Source organism: Rhinolophus sinicus, chromosome 13 (assembly GCF_057876585.1).
Source record: "Rhinolophus sinicus isolate RSI-liver-muscle chromosome 13, RSI-T2T, whole genome shotgun sequence".
Classification (NCBI taxonomy): domain Eukaryota; kingdom Metazoa; phylum Chordata; class Mammalia; order Chiroptera; family Rhinolophidae; genus Rhinolophus; species Rhinolophus sinicus.
The window spans coordinates 24,526,180-24,544,205 of NC_142513.1; the positions used below are offsets into that span (position 1 = coordinate 24,526,180).

General features: G+C 51.8%; 1 protein-coding gene across 1 annotated transcript in view; it reads left to right on the forward strand.

Moving 5' to 3' along the window:
* The window catches only part of STK35 (serine/threonine kinase 35), a 42,672-nt gene extending 27,325 nt beyond the window's left edge, over positions 1-15,347 (forward strand). Inside the window, exon 4 of the mRNA XM_019733781.3 lies at positions 10,517-15,347. The gene's annotated coding sequence lies outside the window, so the exon portion shown is untranslated. The remainder of the gene's footprint in view (positions 1-10,516) is intronic.
* Positions 15,348-18,026: the final 2,679 nt, after the last annotated feature.

Here is an 18,026-nt window from a genome sequence, read left to right on the forward strand (position 1 = left end):
TGACGGATGTGTCTAGCTCTTCTGTGTCTTCATTTGCATACGCAGTCTGCTGTAATTATGTCTCAAGAACATAGCGTTTTGTTGTTTGGGTATTTACTTTTGCTTTTTAGGGCTGAAAACCTGTGCAGTGTCCTGTCACATGGACAGGCTGGTGTTTGTGCCCGAGAGCAGCTTTCTAGCCCTGGCATCTCTTTGTTTTTGTTTTTCATAGTTACATAACATCAGGACCATGAGTGCTGGCTATGAAATTGATTTTGAGAGCCACTGTACCTTAAATTGGGAAATACTTTCATTTTAGGTTAAAAAAAGGAGCACAGGGGAAGGAGGTGGGGGAGAAGACCTGATCTCAGTTGCCTCCGGATTTCTAAGTGCAAGAACCAGGCGCACAGGGCTGGCTCTTACCTTGACAGCCAGCTAGTGGAGTAGGGGCTTCAAAGTCAGTCCTGCAGCTGCCCTTCCACCGCTTGGTTTGAATTCTACCCAGGGCCTCGAGTGGAGGCTGGTGCCACCTGCCTCTTCACCGTATCCCCTTCCCTGGAAGCCAGGAGAGTCCTGGGTTGGGCACTGGTTTGGCAAATGCTTACTGAGAGCTTCTGCAGCTTGCTGTTAGTCTTGTATTCACTGTTATTTGTTTCTGGATAGGGGTAAGCCTGGTACAGCCGGAGTCTTTATCATCGTAAGGCACGTGGGCATATGGAGCGGGGGACACCTTCAAGAAGACTCTCACCTGAAGTTTCTGAGCCCAGGCCATTTGCCAGACTTCATACTCGCCCCCTGTTTATTATCTTGTTAAATCCTCATGTGTGTCCTGGGTAGGTGTCTTCCCCCCCTCCCACTCCAGAGAGGAAGTAATTTGCCCCATGGCTAGAGCTCTGGTGCCATGGTCTTTTCCATGAGCTTCTATAGATAGGTCACATTAGCAAGTCTGTAGTGGCCACAGTCTGTCTCTGCTCCCAGGAGCTCAGATGAGTGAGTGTGGGCTTTTTGTTGAATAAATAGCAGCAACATGTAGGACGTGACTTAAGATGATCCTGGAAGAAAGAAGGGCAGACGAGATTCTAAGCAGGGGACACAGCATGAGCAAAGGCACACACTGGGAATTTGTGCCAAGAGCAGACCTTTGGGTTGGTTCCCACAGAGGTTATCCCAAGATAGCACAAAGTTGCCAAGGGCCTTGAACGTCAGCCTAAGGAGAGTGAACTTCATCCTGTACAAAAGGTGAGGATGGGTGGGGATGGGTGGGGAAGGGGGTGTATGAGGCTGTAGTTTTGGCAGGTGAGTAGGTCACAGTGAGGAGAGAACCGTCAGCCCCTTGGGGTGGGGTGCGGCGGAGATGAGATGCCACACCTGCCGGTACCGGTCTTCAGGTGTGAGACTGCACAGGCACCTTCCTGAGCACGTGAAGTGAGAAGGGCGACCACTGACTGGGGCATTTAGAAACCCTGTGCCTCCGTGTTGGTGCCAGGACATTGGGAGACTTGCTTTCGAACCTGATGTGCTGAGGAACCTGGGCTTAAATCACTGCTCTGCCACTTAGTAGCTGAGTGACTGTGGGCAAGTCACCTAACTTCTGCGCCCCCATTTCGTTGTCCGTTAAATGAAGCTCACTACACACCGTTGTAAAGACGTAACTGTACAAGAAATCTAAAGGCCCCAGTGCCATTCCTAGCATACAGTGAGGTTAATAATGATGGCTCTGTGTTGTCCCTGTCCTGTTTTTGCCAAATCCTCGTAGGCTAATCATTCGTTTTTCACTTCGTTTCTCATGAACAATTTGCTGTGCCCTTCTTTTCCCTAAGAGAGCTCCAAACCCCTTGGCAAGAGCCCCCAGTGAGTTCCCCTCAGCCTGGGGGGCGTTGGGCTGGCTGCTGTAACCAGAAGTCCATATGGTCTCCTTCTGCCCAGACCGCTGTGGGCCCTTATTTGAGTCTTTCCTTTTCTAACCACAGATTGTCCTGTCCCCATATGGAAGGGCGACCTCTCCCCTTTGGCGATAGCTGCACCGTGGCCATCCTCCTCCTGGCAGAGAGCCCACACGGAGCGCTCACTCAGGAGCCCAGCTTCTCCCTTGGGCCCTTTCTGTGCTACTCACAGCAGCCACAGCTGAACCTCAGTCTCTTTGGGGGCCAATCGAGGCAGTTGGCAGCTTTCATTTCATCCTCACACTTAATAAGTTGAGGGAGGGAATTAGGGTGTCCCCGTAGCTTACTGCTAATTACTAGGGCTGTTTCTGGAGACAAAAAGTTGCCCCTTACTTTGTTTTGAGTGAATTCCGCCCGGTACTTATTTACCAGCTAAGGTACTTAGGGGAAATCACCAACCCCCGTCCCCTAAGGGCTGCCATATATGACTTCCCAAGGCCGGAAAGACCAAGGTAAATGGTCTTTAATAGGGGTGATGGTTCGGGGTGCATCCTGCCCATTGCTGGTCACCAGAGAGACCTCCAAGCCTTTTAGGTCTTGCCCAGTGATTCTTATTTTTGTCCATTTGGCAAACTTTTAAATACTGGCATTTTGGTAGCACGTTCCAAGTATCAAAAAGTTTAAAACAATATTAAGCAAGTCGGCAATGGTGACATGGTTGCTGCCGTAATATGACCAAGTCTCCGTGTCTGAGAGGACCTGCGTGCTGCAGTCGGCATGGAACCACTCACTGCCCTTTCCGAACTTGCGGGCATACCTGAGTTAAAGCTGACATCTGTTTGTGTGGCTTTAAGCTCTGCTCGTTCCCTTTCTCTCAGGAAGCCAGGCCCTGCCGTCCAGTGGACATGCCATTTGTTGCTGCAAGAGTGTGTGTCCTCATCGTGGAGAGTGGGCCAAGCTCAGCTAACATGGCATGGAGCCCTCTCAGCGGCATTCGTCTGCTCTAAGGGACTCTCAGATTCTGCTCAACCTGTAGGGAGAGGGGCCTCCCCGTCCCACTGCTGGGAAGGGCTCTGGTGCAGGGAGCTGCAGTCCGTCTCCCCGCACCACCCTGAGCCCAGCCACACGGGGTGGTACGACCACCTTTGCGTGGGAAGCCCCACAAGCCCTCCTGTGCTGCTTTCTGTTTGGAGTCTTTGCCTTAATAGATAAGGAGCCTAGAAAAGTCTCTTGGTTCTCAGGGATTCCTTGTGGACTCTTCTCAGGATCTGAATGTTGGGGATATTCTCCCAGACAAAGCATGTGACTTAACACACAATGGGACTTCATGTGCCGTCAGGGGATTTGCAGAACCTGTGGTCTTTGCAGTTAAAGAACCGCAGCTTGAGAGCCCCTGCCCTGGTCCTAAGCCTCTCATTGGCACGGCCAGGGAGAGAAGGGAGAGCTAGATGAGACCGGAAGCCAGGTCGCCCACCCCTACACTCATCACCAGGCAAGATCCCGTATCATTTTCCTGCATTTTACTTCAGTATCTCCAAATAAGTTGCCACCCAGCGGGACCTTCCTCCCCTTGTATTTCTGCTGTCACAACCTGGGCGACAGTCCATGTTTCTGAGAATTCATGGGGCTGCTCCCTCTGGACACGCCTTAAGTAGGTGAAGAGGATGTGAGAGATGGGAGGGGTGACTTCTTAGGCAAAGAGTGGGCCCTGGGCTGCCCAAAGGCTGCTGCTCAGTTCCTAGTAGGGCAGCCCTGCCCCCACCACGTATCGCAACAGTCTGTGTATTTTGAATGTGGAGTAGGGGAGTCAGCCATACCAGGCAGCACGCTAGCCAGGTCTCCACCACCACGTCTTGAACCACTTGTCAGCTAAGGAGAGTTACTGGGCATTTGTTCCATTTTACAGGGTGCCACGGTGGGTCTTTAAGCTCTGAGGAAGTCCATAGAGTTGAGGCCAAACCCAAGTCTCCCAGTGCTAACTGCCCCTCTCTTTGACTGACAGAGACTCGGGGTTTTATACTCGGAAGCCGGCCAGCTCCACCTTGCCGCAGCTGGGTTTCAAGTTCCTTCTCCAGAGTAAGCGGGCTGCGTTTGCAGGCAGTTGGCTGTCTTCTTCCCCTTTTGGGGTGGGCCTCCTCTCAGAAAGTACGTGAGGGCAGGAGTAGCTAAGAGAGTTGGAATCAAGGTAGGAGCTTCCTGGGTTTCTAACTGGTAGGCTGTCATGGCAGGAAAATCCTGCACCATGTGCCTCGTTTCTCCCCCCAGCTCTGACACCGGGAGGGGCATGGCACCGAGTAGCATGGGAGAAAATAACAGAGACAGAGTCCCAGCGCCTCCCTGCGCAGCTGCTGGCGCCTGATGAAGTCAGTGGCGGGGCCTCCTCCCCCTGCCTGCTTGGGGTGTTCAGTGAGAGCGCAACCAAAGGCAGCGGTTTTTATAACCGTATTTTTTATATTAAAATCCTGTCATACTGAATGAATGATTCTGTGAAGTTCGTAAATTAGGTTTTTATTGCTGTATACCAGCTCCCAGTTTCTATCGATCACCCAGTATTTGAGCTCCTTCTGTGTTTGGCAACCTGAAGGCTTAAGAGAAGCAGGAGACTGTCTCTGCCTTTAAGGAAGCTTGTGGTTAGGAGGTGGTAAGAGTGGCAGATACGGTGTGGTTATTGGGGGGTCTGGTTATTCCCTGACCACTCACTGGAGGACAGGACACTGGCTCCTCTGGGCCGGTTCCTGGGAAGAGGCATGTGGAGGGGTCCTGGAAGGGTGAGTGCCACCTGAGCGTCCGGACAGTGAGGGGACAGGGTATGGAACTGGAGTGAGTGAGGTACACAGCCAGACCAGAGCAGGGAGGAGGCTGTCGTCTTCAGAGAAGACGGACTTGAGGCTGAGTCGTCTTGTCTAGAATTTTTGCCTGAGCCAGTGACAATTGTGAGGTTTTGTTTTAGGGTGTTTGTTTGGCGGGGGCTGTGATTTAAAGCTGCCCTCTCAGCTTATTAAGTACCTCATTGAGTGCCTCACTGTACCCATTACAAATCCCATCACTGGACTTCACACCCTACAAGGTAGACATTTCCACATCGTAAGCTGAGAAAAGTGAGGCTCAGAGGGCCTTGACTTGGTAAAGATCAAAGCTAGTGATTGGCAGAGCTGGGCTAGGGGTTTTAGGTCTTCAACTCTAAGGCCCCTGTCCATGACGGCACCAGTCGTTTGCCATTCTGTGTCACACGCTCTCTGAATGATGCTTCCCCCACCCCCACAATCGGGACCTGCTCCTAAATTTCCACCTGGCTTTGGTCTCCTGGTCAGGGCTCAAAGACCACATCATAGAAGCATGGCTTCCCCAGCCTTCTGGGGCATGGTGGCTGCCATGAAGCCTGGTGGGTGGGTATGCTTTAATAACCTCCAGCCTCTCATTCCCTTTTCCCCAACACCACCTCCCTTCTGTGAACCTAAAGACTGAAAACACTGTGTGCATTTGTCATCTCTTCCTCCATTTTACCAACCCTGACACCAGGACCTCCCATATACTATGCTGGGGTCTGTTCACGGCCTGGGCAGTTCTGCTTTTGTCCTTCTCTTAGCACCACTGTTGCCAGCTACACCTTAGAGAAATGATGCATCAGAAAGCTTGGCCTCACTCCCTCTGACAGATTGGAATCGACAGTAGTGCTGGGGCCACCGAACCCCCGAGGGCTGGCACGTTGATAGCTGAGTATGAAAAGCCAGCTGCTTTGTTTGGTGTATTAAACAAGTGAAGAATGACTCATTTTGAAGCTAATCCTGTTTAGAAGGAGAGGCCTGCCCTCTGTGACCGAGCGATTACCTTCCCACTGTGCCTCCACAGCATGACATGCTGAAAATTAATCCCTGAGCCTCAGTTTGCTCATCTGTAAAATGGAGAGAATTCCTACATGGTCATTTGTTTGCAAATTAAGCCTTGCATAGTGTCTAGCATATTCAAAGGTGTCATTAGCTGCAGCGATAGTACCACCACACAGGACATGTTGGACTGCAGGGAGGACTTAGGGAAGGGTGAGTTCTTGGCCACCACCCAGTAACACCTCAGTTTGAGTTTATATTGTGCTTTGGCCTATGAGCACGCCAACCAGATGCCTGTCTTTTCTGTATGTTGGCCCATTCGGTCCCCGGCCCCATCGTGGCTTGCCCTCATCACAGCTCTCCCCAGCCTCTGTTCTCCACACTGCTAGTGGCCTTAATGGGAGCTGTTTGGTTCCCCAGTCTCCTTGAACGGGCCAGACAACTGCTTGGCTGGCAGAAGACTTTGCCAGAAGGCTCCTCACTGTCTGGTTGACACCACACCCCCCTTTGTGCTCTGGACACCAGACCTGTGCAGAGGTACCTAAGCCAAGCCTTCTGTGAGCCTTTTGCTGAGTGAATCTGTTTATAAATGAAAGGCTTAAATAGGTTAGAAACTGCACTGAAACTCTTCTTGTCTCTGTAGGCGGGGATTTTACATTACAAACTTAACACGTTAAAAGCAGGCTGTGGGGAGCAAGATAGACCTAGGTTCCAACCCTTTTCTCTACCTTGTCTTAGCCGTGCAGCTCTTCTCTCTGAGCTTGTTGCCTCATCTCTAAACCTGGGTGACCAGCTCCTACCTCATGGGGTTGTCGGGTGAAATGAGGCAGTAGGTGTAAAACACTTGGTCCATTTTGGGACACGGTGAATGGAAAGCAGTGCAGGCGAGTTAACAGTTGCCTGAATTGTCACACAGAAGGTGTTCTACCAAGATAGAACGTACCTGGCACACATGAAATGCTTGACAAGTCATTGATGTTATGATAATGACAGAGAAATGAGGTCTGAGGTGTTGAGGGGACGTGGTCCGAGAGCTGCAATAAGAAAGGGAAGAATGTGCCAACATACCTTCCCAGATCACCGACACCTTTTCCCCTCAAGACCACATCGGATGCAGGCTGTGAGCGCCGCTGGCTGAGCAGCTCTGGAAGCAGCAGGTGAAGGCTGTCGTAGTGGAAAGACTCGGGGCAGTGCAGGGGCTGCGAACGTTTGCATAAGTGCTGGTTCTCCTGCTCAGCAGCTCTAAGTTGCTCCATCTCTCTGCGTCTGCTCCCTCCTCAAAACAGGGCAAATGTATCCTCACAAGATGAGGTGATGAGGGAGGTGATAGATGGAGTGCACTACAGATGTCATCTGCAGGTTTATCACACCATTTTTCATTATGTGCGTATGGCTTTGCCCTCCAGAGGGCTCTGGTCAGAGGTAGCGGTTCCACTGAAAGGGACACGGCAAGCCTTGACAGAGCAGTCAAGCCGCAGCCTGGGCAGTCAGGGAGCTGAGGCATGCCCTCTCTAGGATGAATTTTGAGGACCCGCCAGGGCTGGGACCTACATCATTTACTGTTCCACTGAGTGCCTGGGAGGGTCTGCAACCCAGAACTGTATGGTCCGAGCCATTCGGCCATAGAAAGGGCCCCCACTGTCTTCCAGTGAGGTTGTTGCCATTGGCTCCCTGGGAAAAGATGTACCTTCTCTAGTGGGAGACGGGAGAGGGATTCAAACTCCAGGTCCTCTCCACAGAAGAGAGCACCCTCTCATTTTCCTGTCCCTGCCCACAAGGGAGAAGCCGACAGACCTGTGGGCTGTCCTGAGGTGTCCTACCAGCAGAGCCAGAACCAGTGCGAAAGCTGGAAGGAGGGTTGAGGAGCCTGTGGGAAATGTCAGCCCAGCTTCCTGGCAAGTCCCATGATTACAGACTGGTCATTACACGCTGGTATCATTACACGCTGGTGTGTCGGGAACTCTTACATGGTACTGTGATTGGTTTGACCTTCTGCGGTCACACTCTGGTCCCTCCACCAGGCTATTTTGTAAAAAGGGACTGTGGTTTCTGAAGGTCTCTGCCTCCTTGACCACGCCACTTTTCAGCTGCCTTGGGCCACATTCCTGCTGCTGGTCATCCTTTTGAGGAGGAGGTCGTCAGCTGGGGTCCTGCCAGAGGAAGGAGGAAAGCAGTGTTGAAAAGGTCATAACTGTCCCAGATATTATCTCAGCAGATCACACATGACCATACAATTTTCTGGGCTATTCTTGTCATATTTCAGAAGGACTTAGGCATGTCTTGGATGGTGAAATCCCCCCAAGCCCTGCCTTGCCCCCATCTTCGGGTTTCTTTGTCTACTGAAAGCACGGGGAGAAGGCAAGAGGTATGCACAAGAAAGCTGGATTTGAGATGGCTGCTGGATCATCACGGGACATGCGTATGATGAGTTTATTTTTCCAAGTCAAAAACTGAGACACAAGACCCACTTTTGGTTTTTTGTTGAAAGCCCTGAATAGGCAGGGAAACCAACAGTGGAGGAAAAGGTTGGGCCTGGGAAATCCAGTGTTTTCTTTTCAGATCAAATACTTTTCCAGTGCCTTTATCATCCATCCTCACTTTATACACAGAAGCTGGGTCACCTCACCTGTGCAGCAGAGGAGGGAATCACAGTCTCACCTCTCGTCTGACAGGTGTGGGAAACTCCACGTCCACTGCGTGTGGAAGAGCCCGAGTCTGGTTTCTTGCACCACTCGCTATTCCAAGGATCTTTCTGTCAGAACTGCCAGCTTTTCTTGTTGGTTAGAGGACGCTGTTCTTTCATTGCAAAGTAGAGTGTGACAATGTGATGTGTACTCAGTACTAAAAATACAGAGGAAAAGTGGGGGGAGAAGAAAACACTCGCGACAAGTACAATGTTGAGATGTATTTTTTGCCAGATTTTCCTATTCTTGGAGGTTTTTGTGTTTTACATAGTTATGGTCATACTATATGCCAGAGAACTTGGTAGCCTGCTTTTTCACAGTTAACCCAGGGACATGCTTCTGCCGTAATGTTCCAAATGCCACACAGCCTTCTCATTTCCTCTGTAAATATCACCGATTGGATGGATTGTTTGCTTACGTCTCTTATTTTGGATTTATGAGTTGGTGCCTCATAATTTAAATATACTTCAATTAACATCTTTATTCATAAAGCCCTTTTCATATTTAGGATTATCGGGTCATCCACATTTCCAGAAGTGGAATTATACAGGGTCTACAGGTTAAAATACTTCTGAAGCGCTGAAAACACACTGCCAGATTGCTCCCCGAAAGGCTTTGTGACCCTCCTCCAATGGGGTGTCTGTCCTGTCCGCTGCACCCTCACCCAGCTACAAGCAGTGTTAATGGTTAAATGGCTGAGGACCAGGCCTGTTTAAATCTAACACATTCGTCACTTCTCGGGGGGACAAATGGCTGGAGAGGATGGGCTCATAGAGTATGTGAGTTCCTGCTGTGGGCCAGGTACTTTTTATTTATTAGAGCCCCACCCCCAATCTCAGGAGGAAACTGAGGCTGACAGGCAGTAAATGGCCCAACGTCGCCGTTCCCCACTGTCTCTTGTGAGGACTAGCCAGGCATCTCCCCAGGACCTGAGTACAGTGGCCAGTGTTGTCACACTGCACATGTGGCAAGTAATGGTGGGGAGGGCGCGGGGCTGGGAGGGCCCCTCTCACGCTGCAGAGAGCTTATAGAGCCACTGGGGGGCACGCACACGGTGCACGACTGGTCTGACTCCGTTGTTCAGGGTGAGAGCGAGCACTTGGGAGCTCAGAGGTGACTTCCGTGCATGCAGATGGGGCCCTGCTGCCCCGGATGCTGCCTCGCCTAGAACAGGGCTGTTCTTAGCTCTGGTCAGGCCCAGACTGGGAAAACTGGGCTGCGGTAAGGGCTGGCCCCCGGCTGATCTCTGCAGGGGCTTGTGTCTGGGCCTCCCCCAGAACAGGTCCCTGAAGGGCGGGGTGGTTTGTCTTGTTCCTGAGGCCCAGCACCCAGGCAATTCCCAAGTAATAATATCATAATAGGACTCGGCACTTTTCGATGTTTTGCGTGTATTAATTCACTTGTTCCTCATGAGAACCTGTGATTTAGGTACAGGTGACAAGACCAAGCAACAGAGGACTTAAATGTGCCCACAGTCAGGTGGCAGAGCCCGTTGACCCACAGGCTCTGGCTCCAGAACCTCGCTCCTAACCACACCAGTGCACTACAGTGACGGGCCGAGCCGGTGGCTCTGTCCCCACCACTGCCCCTGGCTGTGGGGTCTGGCCCCTCTACTGCAGAAGAAGCCTGGCTACCTAGCACTAGATAAATAAACTTGAGAGAGTTGCTTTGAACTTTCAGGACAGCACAGTTAGTCAGAGAGGGTGGGGACGGAAGTATGAGAAGCAGTGGGGCTGCCAGGGCCTGCAGGGATGGGCGGCTAGGATCCGGTGGCTTTTTTCCTAACAGTACAGGAAGCCTTTGGAAAGGGACCGGGATTCATGACCAGGTTTGTGGCTGGGGCCAGCGTGCTTGGGTTCCCAGCCAGGGTCTGTCTGCCCTTCAGTCCATGTGACCTTGGTTGGGCACGTTACTTAACCTGTGCCTCCGTTTCCTTATGTGAAAGTCTATGGCAGAGGGGTGGTAACCAGTGAAGCTGGATTTACTCCAGATAAAGTATTTAGAAACCTCCTCGACCCCAGCACTTCACAGATCCTGATTTCATCCGGGTTGGGTGCTGGCACCTAGTGGGGATCTGGAACTTGGAGACAAGGCACCTCAAGCCCACTGACCAGTGTCCACTCGTTCCCTGCCTTCTATCTTCCAGGTTGATCCTCGGGACCCACAGTCTCATCAGTCTCGCACAGAGGACGGCAGAGGGTACAGGTGGTGGCGTGGCGGTTGGCGATCTCCCGACAGCTGGACCTCCAGCAATGTGAAGCTTTCGTTTGGGTTTCCCCCTTCTTTCGTTTTGCTTAATTTTTTTTATTTTGTTTTATTTTTTTGTCTTCCTCTTTTTTTTTTTCTTTTTTAATTTAAACAATTGAGACTTCAAAAGAGCAGAAGCTGTGCTATGGACAGGCACCCATTTCTTTAAAGAAATTCAATATGGACAAAGCATATGTATAAATTTCATTTCTAATTTTTGTAAGGGGTTAGGGAGCTATTTTGTTTTTGTCCTTTATTTTCCCTGTCTTTTACCCATTTCTCAGTTCTGCTTATAAACACCCCACTTCCCCAGAGAAGGCCTGCCTTTCCATGGAGAATTTGGGGAGTTCTCCAGGAACGGGAACATGAAGACAGAAGGAGGCCTCGGGGCCCCCCCACCAGACGCAGGCACTGCTGGACTCTCTCTGGGGGGCTGCTCCCGGCCAGCCCTGGGGCTTTGGGAAGGATCAGAGGTGAAGAGCTACCTGGAAGAGGAAGACCAGGGCTTGGCCAGGAGAACTCAAGAAAGAAGCTCTAAACTGTGGGTGTGTTCTCTTTAAGCTGTTGGAAGCCCCAGGCCACCCAGGACTTAAGGTGGTGGGACTCGTTCCCTCTACTGCCCTTTATACCCCAGAGCTCTGAGGGGGGAGGGACGGAAAGTAGCCATGTCCCACTTCCTGGCAGTTGAGCACCAGCCTACCCAGGTCCACAAGCCTACCTTTCTGTTAGTGATAGTCCTCCCAGAGGAGGTTCCCCAGGAAAAAAACTGTTGTGCCAAACCTCTGCCTGGGACGCAGCCGGGTCTCCAGCTGGCCTCTGTCACTCTGTGAGCTCAGCACCCATCACCTACTGGCTCTTCTTCCCAGATGTAGCCACCAAGCATCCAGGTTGTCACAGAGACTGCGTGAGTCCCTGGGAGCCAGTTGTGACCATTGCCATAAGAACAGGGTGCCCTGGACTGGATGCCACTGTTGTCTCCTCTCAGTGAAGGGTGCGTCCTATGTGTCGGGTCCCCTGGTGTCACTTAGGGTGACAGTATCAAGCTCTGTCTCCCTCACCGCAGGGACGTACTGTTAGTTGCCGACCTTCAGTGTACGTGTGTCTGATGGGGAAAAGGCAGACCTGCCGAGAGTAGGGAGGTGACTGGGCAGAGCCCTGCGGCCTTTAGGTGCCCCATCGTGGGCTTGCCACCTTCGAGCTTCCCCAGCTGTGAGCCCATGGCCCCCACCGCCAGTGTCTGCCAGTGGAGCTGGCCGTTCTTCCACCATCCGACGATGCTCACAGCCTCCCTCCTCGCCGGCTTCTGAACCTGGCGTTCTCCCCATGCGAGGACAGGGGAACCCTTCCCGTGCTGTCCCTGTCACCTGGACACCACTTTGACAACGCCGTAGGCTTTTCACCCCATGATAGCCAAGCAGGAAAGGGTCTTTGTGGAGGGGGAGAAATTCTTGTGTTTATTTTTGTTTTTTTGTTTTCTCTAAACCAGCATAAGATCAACAGGGAAGATAACTGGAGGGCATTTAAGTTGGTGTGTGACCAAGGGGGGGCTTGCTTTCCCCCCACAGCAACAGTCCTGGTCCTGTGACCCTGGGAGTTTGGGAGAGTCCAGCACCACATCAGTGCAAACTTGGCAATACGTTTGCTCCCATTCTTTCAGCCTTTTCTCAAGCCCCTCAGATACCAAGGCTGCTTCCTCCTCGGCAGACAGCTGGCTGTGGTTAGCAGGATCCGGCGGGGCTGCAGGTGGTAACCAGGCCCTTCCCTTCCTTGGCTGAAATCCTTGGTGATCGCCTGTCTCTTGTCTCTTCTGACTCCTCAGACGACCTCCTGTGTGTACTGAGCTGCAAGGTTGGGAGAGTGGGATCCCCTAATGGCAGTATACACTCCTGCCCCACCCCCTCCCTGCCTTCCCTGGGGGCAGCTGTCGCTGTACATGAGCAAATGGGAAAAACAGTCCCCAGACTCCGCTCCCCAACACTCCCTGCCTGCCACATCCCATGCTCTGAAGTCCCTAGTGAGGGCTCCAGCCTAGCAAGTTACCTACCTTCTGCTTCTCTTTTTCTTCTGCCTTCCCCGGGTCTCTTAGCTTTCTTTGTCTGAATAAGGTCTTGGAGCTGCAGTCTCCCCATTTATTTGTCTTGGCACCAGAGTATCCCCTGTAGGCCACAGGATGTCCCTATGTTTTGGGTGAGGTGGGCCTGGAAGGGGCAGCTTCTACGCACCCTAATCTTGCAGGACTCCCAGCCCGCCCTGCTTGGTGGTGGGCCCTGCTTTCCTGGCTTCTGAGGACTAGCTCGTTAACCCCAAGTGCCTGTCTCTCCCTCTTCTCCCTCCCCCGCTCTCTTCACTTTGTCCCCGAGTCACCAGGCAGCAAGGTAGAAGGTAGAAGTCCGCCCTCAGCAAATGCTGGCTGTGCCCAGGCAGCCATCCAGCCTTGGGAGTAGGCCCGGGTAGCTCCTGTTGCCGTTCCCAGCCACTTGCCACCTCTTCCCACCATGATCAGCTTCCTCACCTTCTCCACCTGGGTCTCAGGCCAGGCAGCAGCCTGGTGGTGCATCATCTCAGCACCACCAAGTTGGTTAGGCCTGTCCCAAGTTCTAGAAGTTTCCTCACCTTAAAATAGCAGTTAAATCTCATCTCCTTGGATCTATGAAAAGTGTAGCCTGTTGGAGGGAGGGTCAGGGCCTCAGCCCTGTGGGTCTGAGCTCAGTTTCCCCCTCAGTGAGAGGAACCAGCAAGACAGATCATAGTGCCTTATTCCATTGCCTTCCTCTGACCAGACCTCCCGGCTCTCTTGGAGTGTGGTTCTTCTTTTCTCCCTGTCTGTCCGTCTGTCACGTAAACTCTCGCATTCACAGATATCCACCCGACAAGGTTTACCCTCCCGCTGCCTCCCTGCCTCCCTGCCCCCATACCCCTTCCTGAGGGCTGCAGCCAGGCACATGTCTCCCCACCCACCACCAGGGCACTCACTAGCAGCTGTAGCCCAGGACAGAAAAACTGCTTCAGACAGGTGCACTCTCTGCCTCTTACTACCCAGCAGGCCCCTGCCTCTTACCTGTAGCTAGGCAGATGCCACAGTCTGTTACCACAGACTGGCTCCATCTGACCCCCTTCTGGGCACCAGGGACTAACTAAGGTTGCAGCCTCAGCCTCTTCTCATCCCAGAGGCATTGGGACAAGAGGATGGGAATTCTGTCCTCCCACCCAGATGTGGCTTGTCACTCGTGGCTGCCTTTCCGAGGGAGTGTATTAAATGTTTACTTGAGAAATCACCTGTTTACAGCCAGAGGAGAAACGTGCCCAACACTAGGTGGAGACCGCCCCTCTGGACAGGGCCTAGCCTCTGTGGCATTGCCAGTGGTGGCCCAGAGTGAATGAAGGCAGAGATGCCAGGGGCAGGGGCACACGCCCTGCACTCCCTCTGCTTCCTGACCCTGCGGTGCTAAGACCACTCGCCACCCTCCTCAGCCTTCTTGCCCCTGGACGGTCCCCGCCTCATTCCCTTCCTTCAAGATTCTCAGCTCCTTGACATGTCAGTTGTCTCCTGGAGAACCAGTGTTTGGAGCAATAAGATTATTATTTCTGCTTGAGTCTTTTTCTATGAAAAGGAAAAGAGCTGGCATTGTGGGCCTCTTTCTCTGTGCTACTGGCTGTTTACCTTCCTAAAAGACAGATCTTACTAGGATGGGTGGATGTCTGGGTTTCAGCCTTGTGGTATGTTTTGGAAGCTTGGAGAAGCAAGAGTTGGGCTTCCACCCCCTCAGGAGGGGACCCTAACTGCCCTGGCCTTGTTCCATGCTACCTGGGCTTCCATTCCGCCTACCAAACATGCCTCCCACCCTTGGTCCTGCTCGTGCCACCCCCCCATCTGGGGCACTGGTGGCTCTGACTCTAGTGGGGTCTTGTGTTACTGTCTCCCACGACTCCTTTCCCCTTCCTAGGTCTGTCTGGTGGCCCCCAGACAGACAGCTGCTGGCTCTCCTAGGAACTGGCAACCTGACAACAGCCAAGCTTGAACTATTCAGCTCTTCAGGCCGAGGGGCTTGGGGCTGAGGTCCAGAGACACTACCTCAGCCATCCTCCCACTGGGCTGAGGCACAGCCTTTGGGATGACACAGGCCCATCTCTGAGCCTGCCCTCCAGGCTCCTGTCTGGGGAGATGCCCGCACAGGGAAGTAGGAGGTGTGACTAACGTAACGTAAGCATCCACAGCCGTCACTGAGAGATGACCTCACTGCCACTGGTTGCCTGGAGCCCCCCTAAGACTGCAGGGGGCAACAGAAGGGAGGCCTGAGCGTCTTTTTCCATGAGAGGCCACATGAGGAAGGGGGTTCATTTAGGGCCGTTTTAAAGACATCTTTCGTGCCCTGGGGGCCTCTTTCCATTACAGCAGGGGAGTATGTTGTGATAATTTGTCGTGTGGGGCTGACTTGGGTGTGAGAGGTTTTAACCCAGGCACAAAGTTCGTTTCAAATACTAGTTAATCTATTTTCCTTTTCTTTTTTTTGCACAGAAGCTGGTAATCTAGGACCTATGTGTGAACAACTTTATATGAATATTTTTTTGTACTTGGTTTACTTGGGTTGGTATGATACATTATATTTAAGTTCCTTGAACACTGTGGATCCCCCTAATGTGTATGAATGACTGAGGCTTTGTAAATTAAGGGACGTTTGTGTGAATAAAGTTATTTGACGGGGTCAAAGAAGCCATATGTGATTTGAAAATGAGTGTTTGTGGTTTTGTTGCCACCTGTTTGGGAGGGAGGAGGGGCCAGTCCATGCCACACTCCCTGTCCCCTGTCCCTGGTCTCAGGGGATGAGCAGCATGAGAGAAGAGGACACTTGGCTGCTTGATGAGAAAACTGCCTGGAGACCTTCGACTGGTATTTCCACCCCACTACACCTGAGAACAGGCACTCAGAAGCGAGGAGCCTGCACTTGGGGAGCAGGAATCCACACCCCACCAGGTCTGCCCTTCCCAGCAGTCCAGGACCTCAGCCTATATGGCCCTCTCCTCCAAACATCTCAGTCTTCAGCCCCACACTGTGCTTCTGCAAGTTCTGCCCTCAGGTATTTTTAATGTAGAGATCAGAAGGGGCTCCAAACCACAGCAACAAGGGGAGGGGGGAGTTCTAGAAAAGCCCAGAGGTGCATGCTCAGAGGAGCAAGGTGGAACAACTCTGGGCTGCGGGGTAGCACCCACGTCCGGAGACAAGAGAGCTCTAAGCCAGGCCATAGTGGTGGGTCTGGGCGGTGGGGAAGAAAGTGCATATAGCCCATCTCCCTGTGCCTGGCGCGTTCCCTGAGGAATGAGGACTGGCACTTAACTAAAAGCCAGGCACTTCCCATACCTCCACTGGCCTGCAGAGTAGGTGTGGTGCGAGCCCCTCTGCTGACGAGAAAACTAAAGCCTGGAGAAGTCCAGGCCACTGCGTGAGTGGTGCCCTGAGAAGCACGGAACTTCTGCCACCCGACCCTGGACAGGTGCTTTCATCTCTCTGCACATCTCCTTTCTCGTGAAATGGAGGTGGTGATAGCTACCTTCAGAGCAGCAGAAGGTTAAATACGAACCTAGTATTGAGCCCAGCACTTAGTGGGCTCTCAACAAATGGGTCCATAGTTTCCTTTTCCCAAACAGACAGGTTTAGGACTCCCAGAGTTGGCTGAACACAGCCCTGACTCCTGGCACCACACAGCCTCAGGAAAACTCACCAGTCTGGTAAGGGTGGATGTTTGACATGGGACCCACCACTCGGGCCTTTCTGAGAAGACCTGGTAAACCGAGGAAACATAAAAGTAGGAGGACAGAGTCAGGACTTTGGAATGTGTGTTACAGGAAAAGATAAGACAGGCTTCCTGCCTAATCTGAGAGTGAACAAGCTGCATTCCAGGCCCAGGCTTTGTCCAGCGCCCGCTGGGGATGAAGCTTCTTGCAGTGGATACCTTTGTGCTCGCCCAGACGACCCACAAGTTTGGTTTTTCTTCACAACTTTGTTGAGATAGTTCATCCTTTTGAAGTGTTCGTGCCAGTGGTTTTTTATTCAGTTGTGCCACCATCATCACTAATTCCAGAACATTTTTATCACTTCAAAAAGAAACCCATACCCATTAGCAGTCACTTCTCATTCCCTCTGAAACACACATTCCCAGTCCCTGGCAACCATGAATCTACCTTTTGTCTCTCTGGATTTGCCTTTTCTGGATATTCAGTATAAATGGAATCATACTACAGTACGTGGCCTTTTGTGTCTAGCTTCTCTCACTTCACAGTGTTTTCGAGGCTTATCCATGACGTAGCACATAGCGATGGTTCATTCCTTTTTATTGCCAAGTGGTATTCCATTGTATAGAAATACCACGTTTTATTTATCCATTTATCAGTTGATGGACATCTGAGTTGTTTCCATTTGGGGGTTTAATGAATAAAGCTGTGAACATTCAGATACAAGGTTTTGCATAGACCTATGTTTTTAATACCCTTTGGCACATATATATCTAGCAGTGTAATTGCTAGGTCATGTGGTAACTATAATTTTTTGAGGAACTGCCAAATGGTTTTCTTAAGGGACTGCACCATTTTACGTTCCCACCAGGAATGTGTGAGGGTTCCACTCTCTCCACATCTTTGTCAACACTTGTTACTGTCTTTTTTATAGCGGGTGTTACAGAGATCTACACCATTGTACTATTAATGGCAGATAACGAGAGCATAGCAAATTGGTGCTTTAGATGCTTGGTTCAGTTAACTGACCCAGCAAGTACTGAGTGCCTCACAGAGCTCAGAGAACACAGGCCGGCTCTGCTATGCACGGGCTCTTTGATCTTGAGGCAGATCACCTTTCTGATTTCCTTTTCTCATCTGCAAAGTAGTCCAAATCCACTTCAGAGGATGGTTGGCAGGACTAAAGATTTACATACAAACTACAAGGTGGGCACTCACTCGTTCATGAGCTTTTCCTTCTCTGTCCTTGGCACCCATGGAATTCATTAGGGCAGGGATCAGAAATGAAGGGGTTTTGAGGAGCTGTGTTAGGTTTGGGTGATGAGAAACTTGGGACACATCACTTTAACACAAGGGTCTGTACACAGATGAGAGGTAGTCACCAGGCCCTGGAGGGGAGGGTCTAGCATCCCTGGAGCGGGCCAGGGTCCACTCCAGTGGAAGAAGTTACACGTCCGAGCCCGCCCTTACTGACCTTCCCCTCCTGACCTGCTCCCACCTCCCATCTGACTCCAGCCTGTGGCTTAGTCATTTGGTAAATCCACATTCCCCGCCACCTATCAGTGCTCATGAGCCAGACAGTCCCTGCCAGTGAGGAGCTCCAGGTTCAGAGGGGGAAGGACTCAGGAAACAGACATTGTCATGACATGGCGGGCCTGAGAAAGGGACGCTCCAGGGGCTGT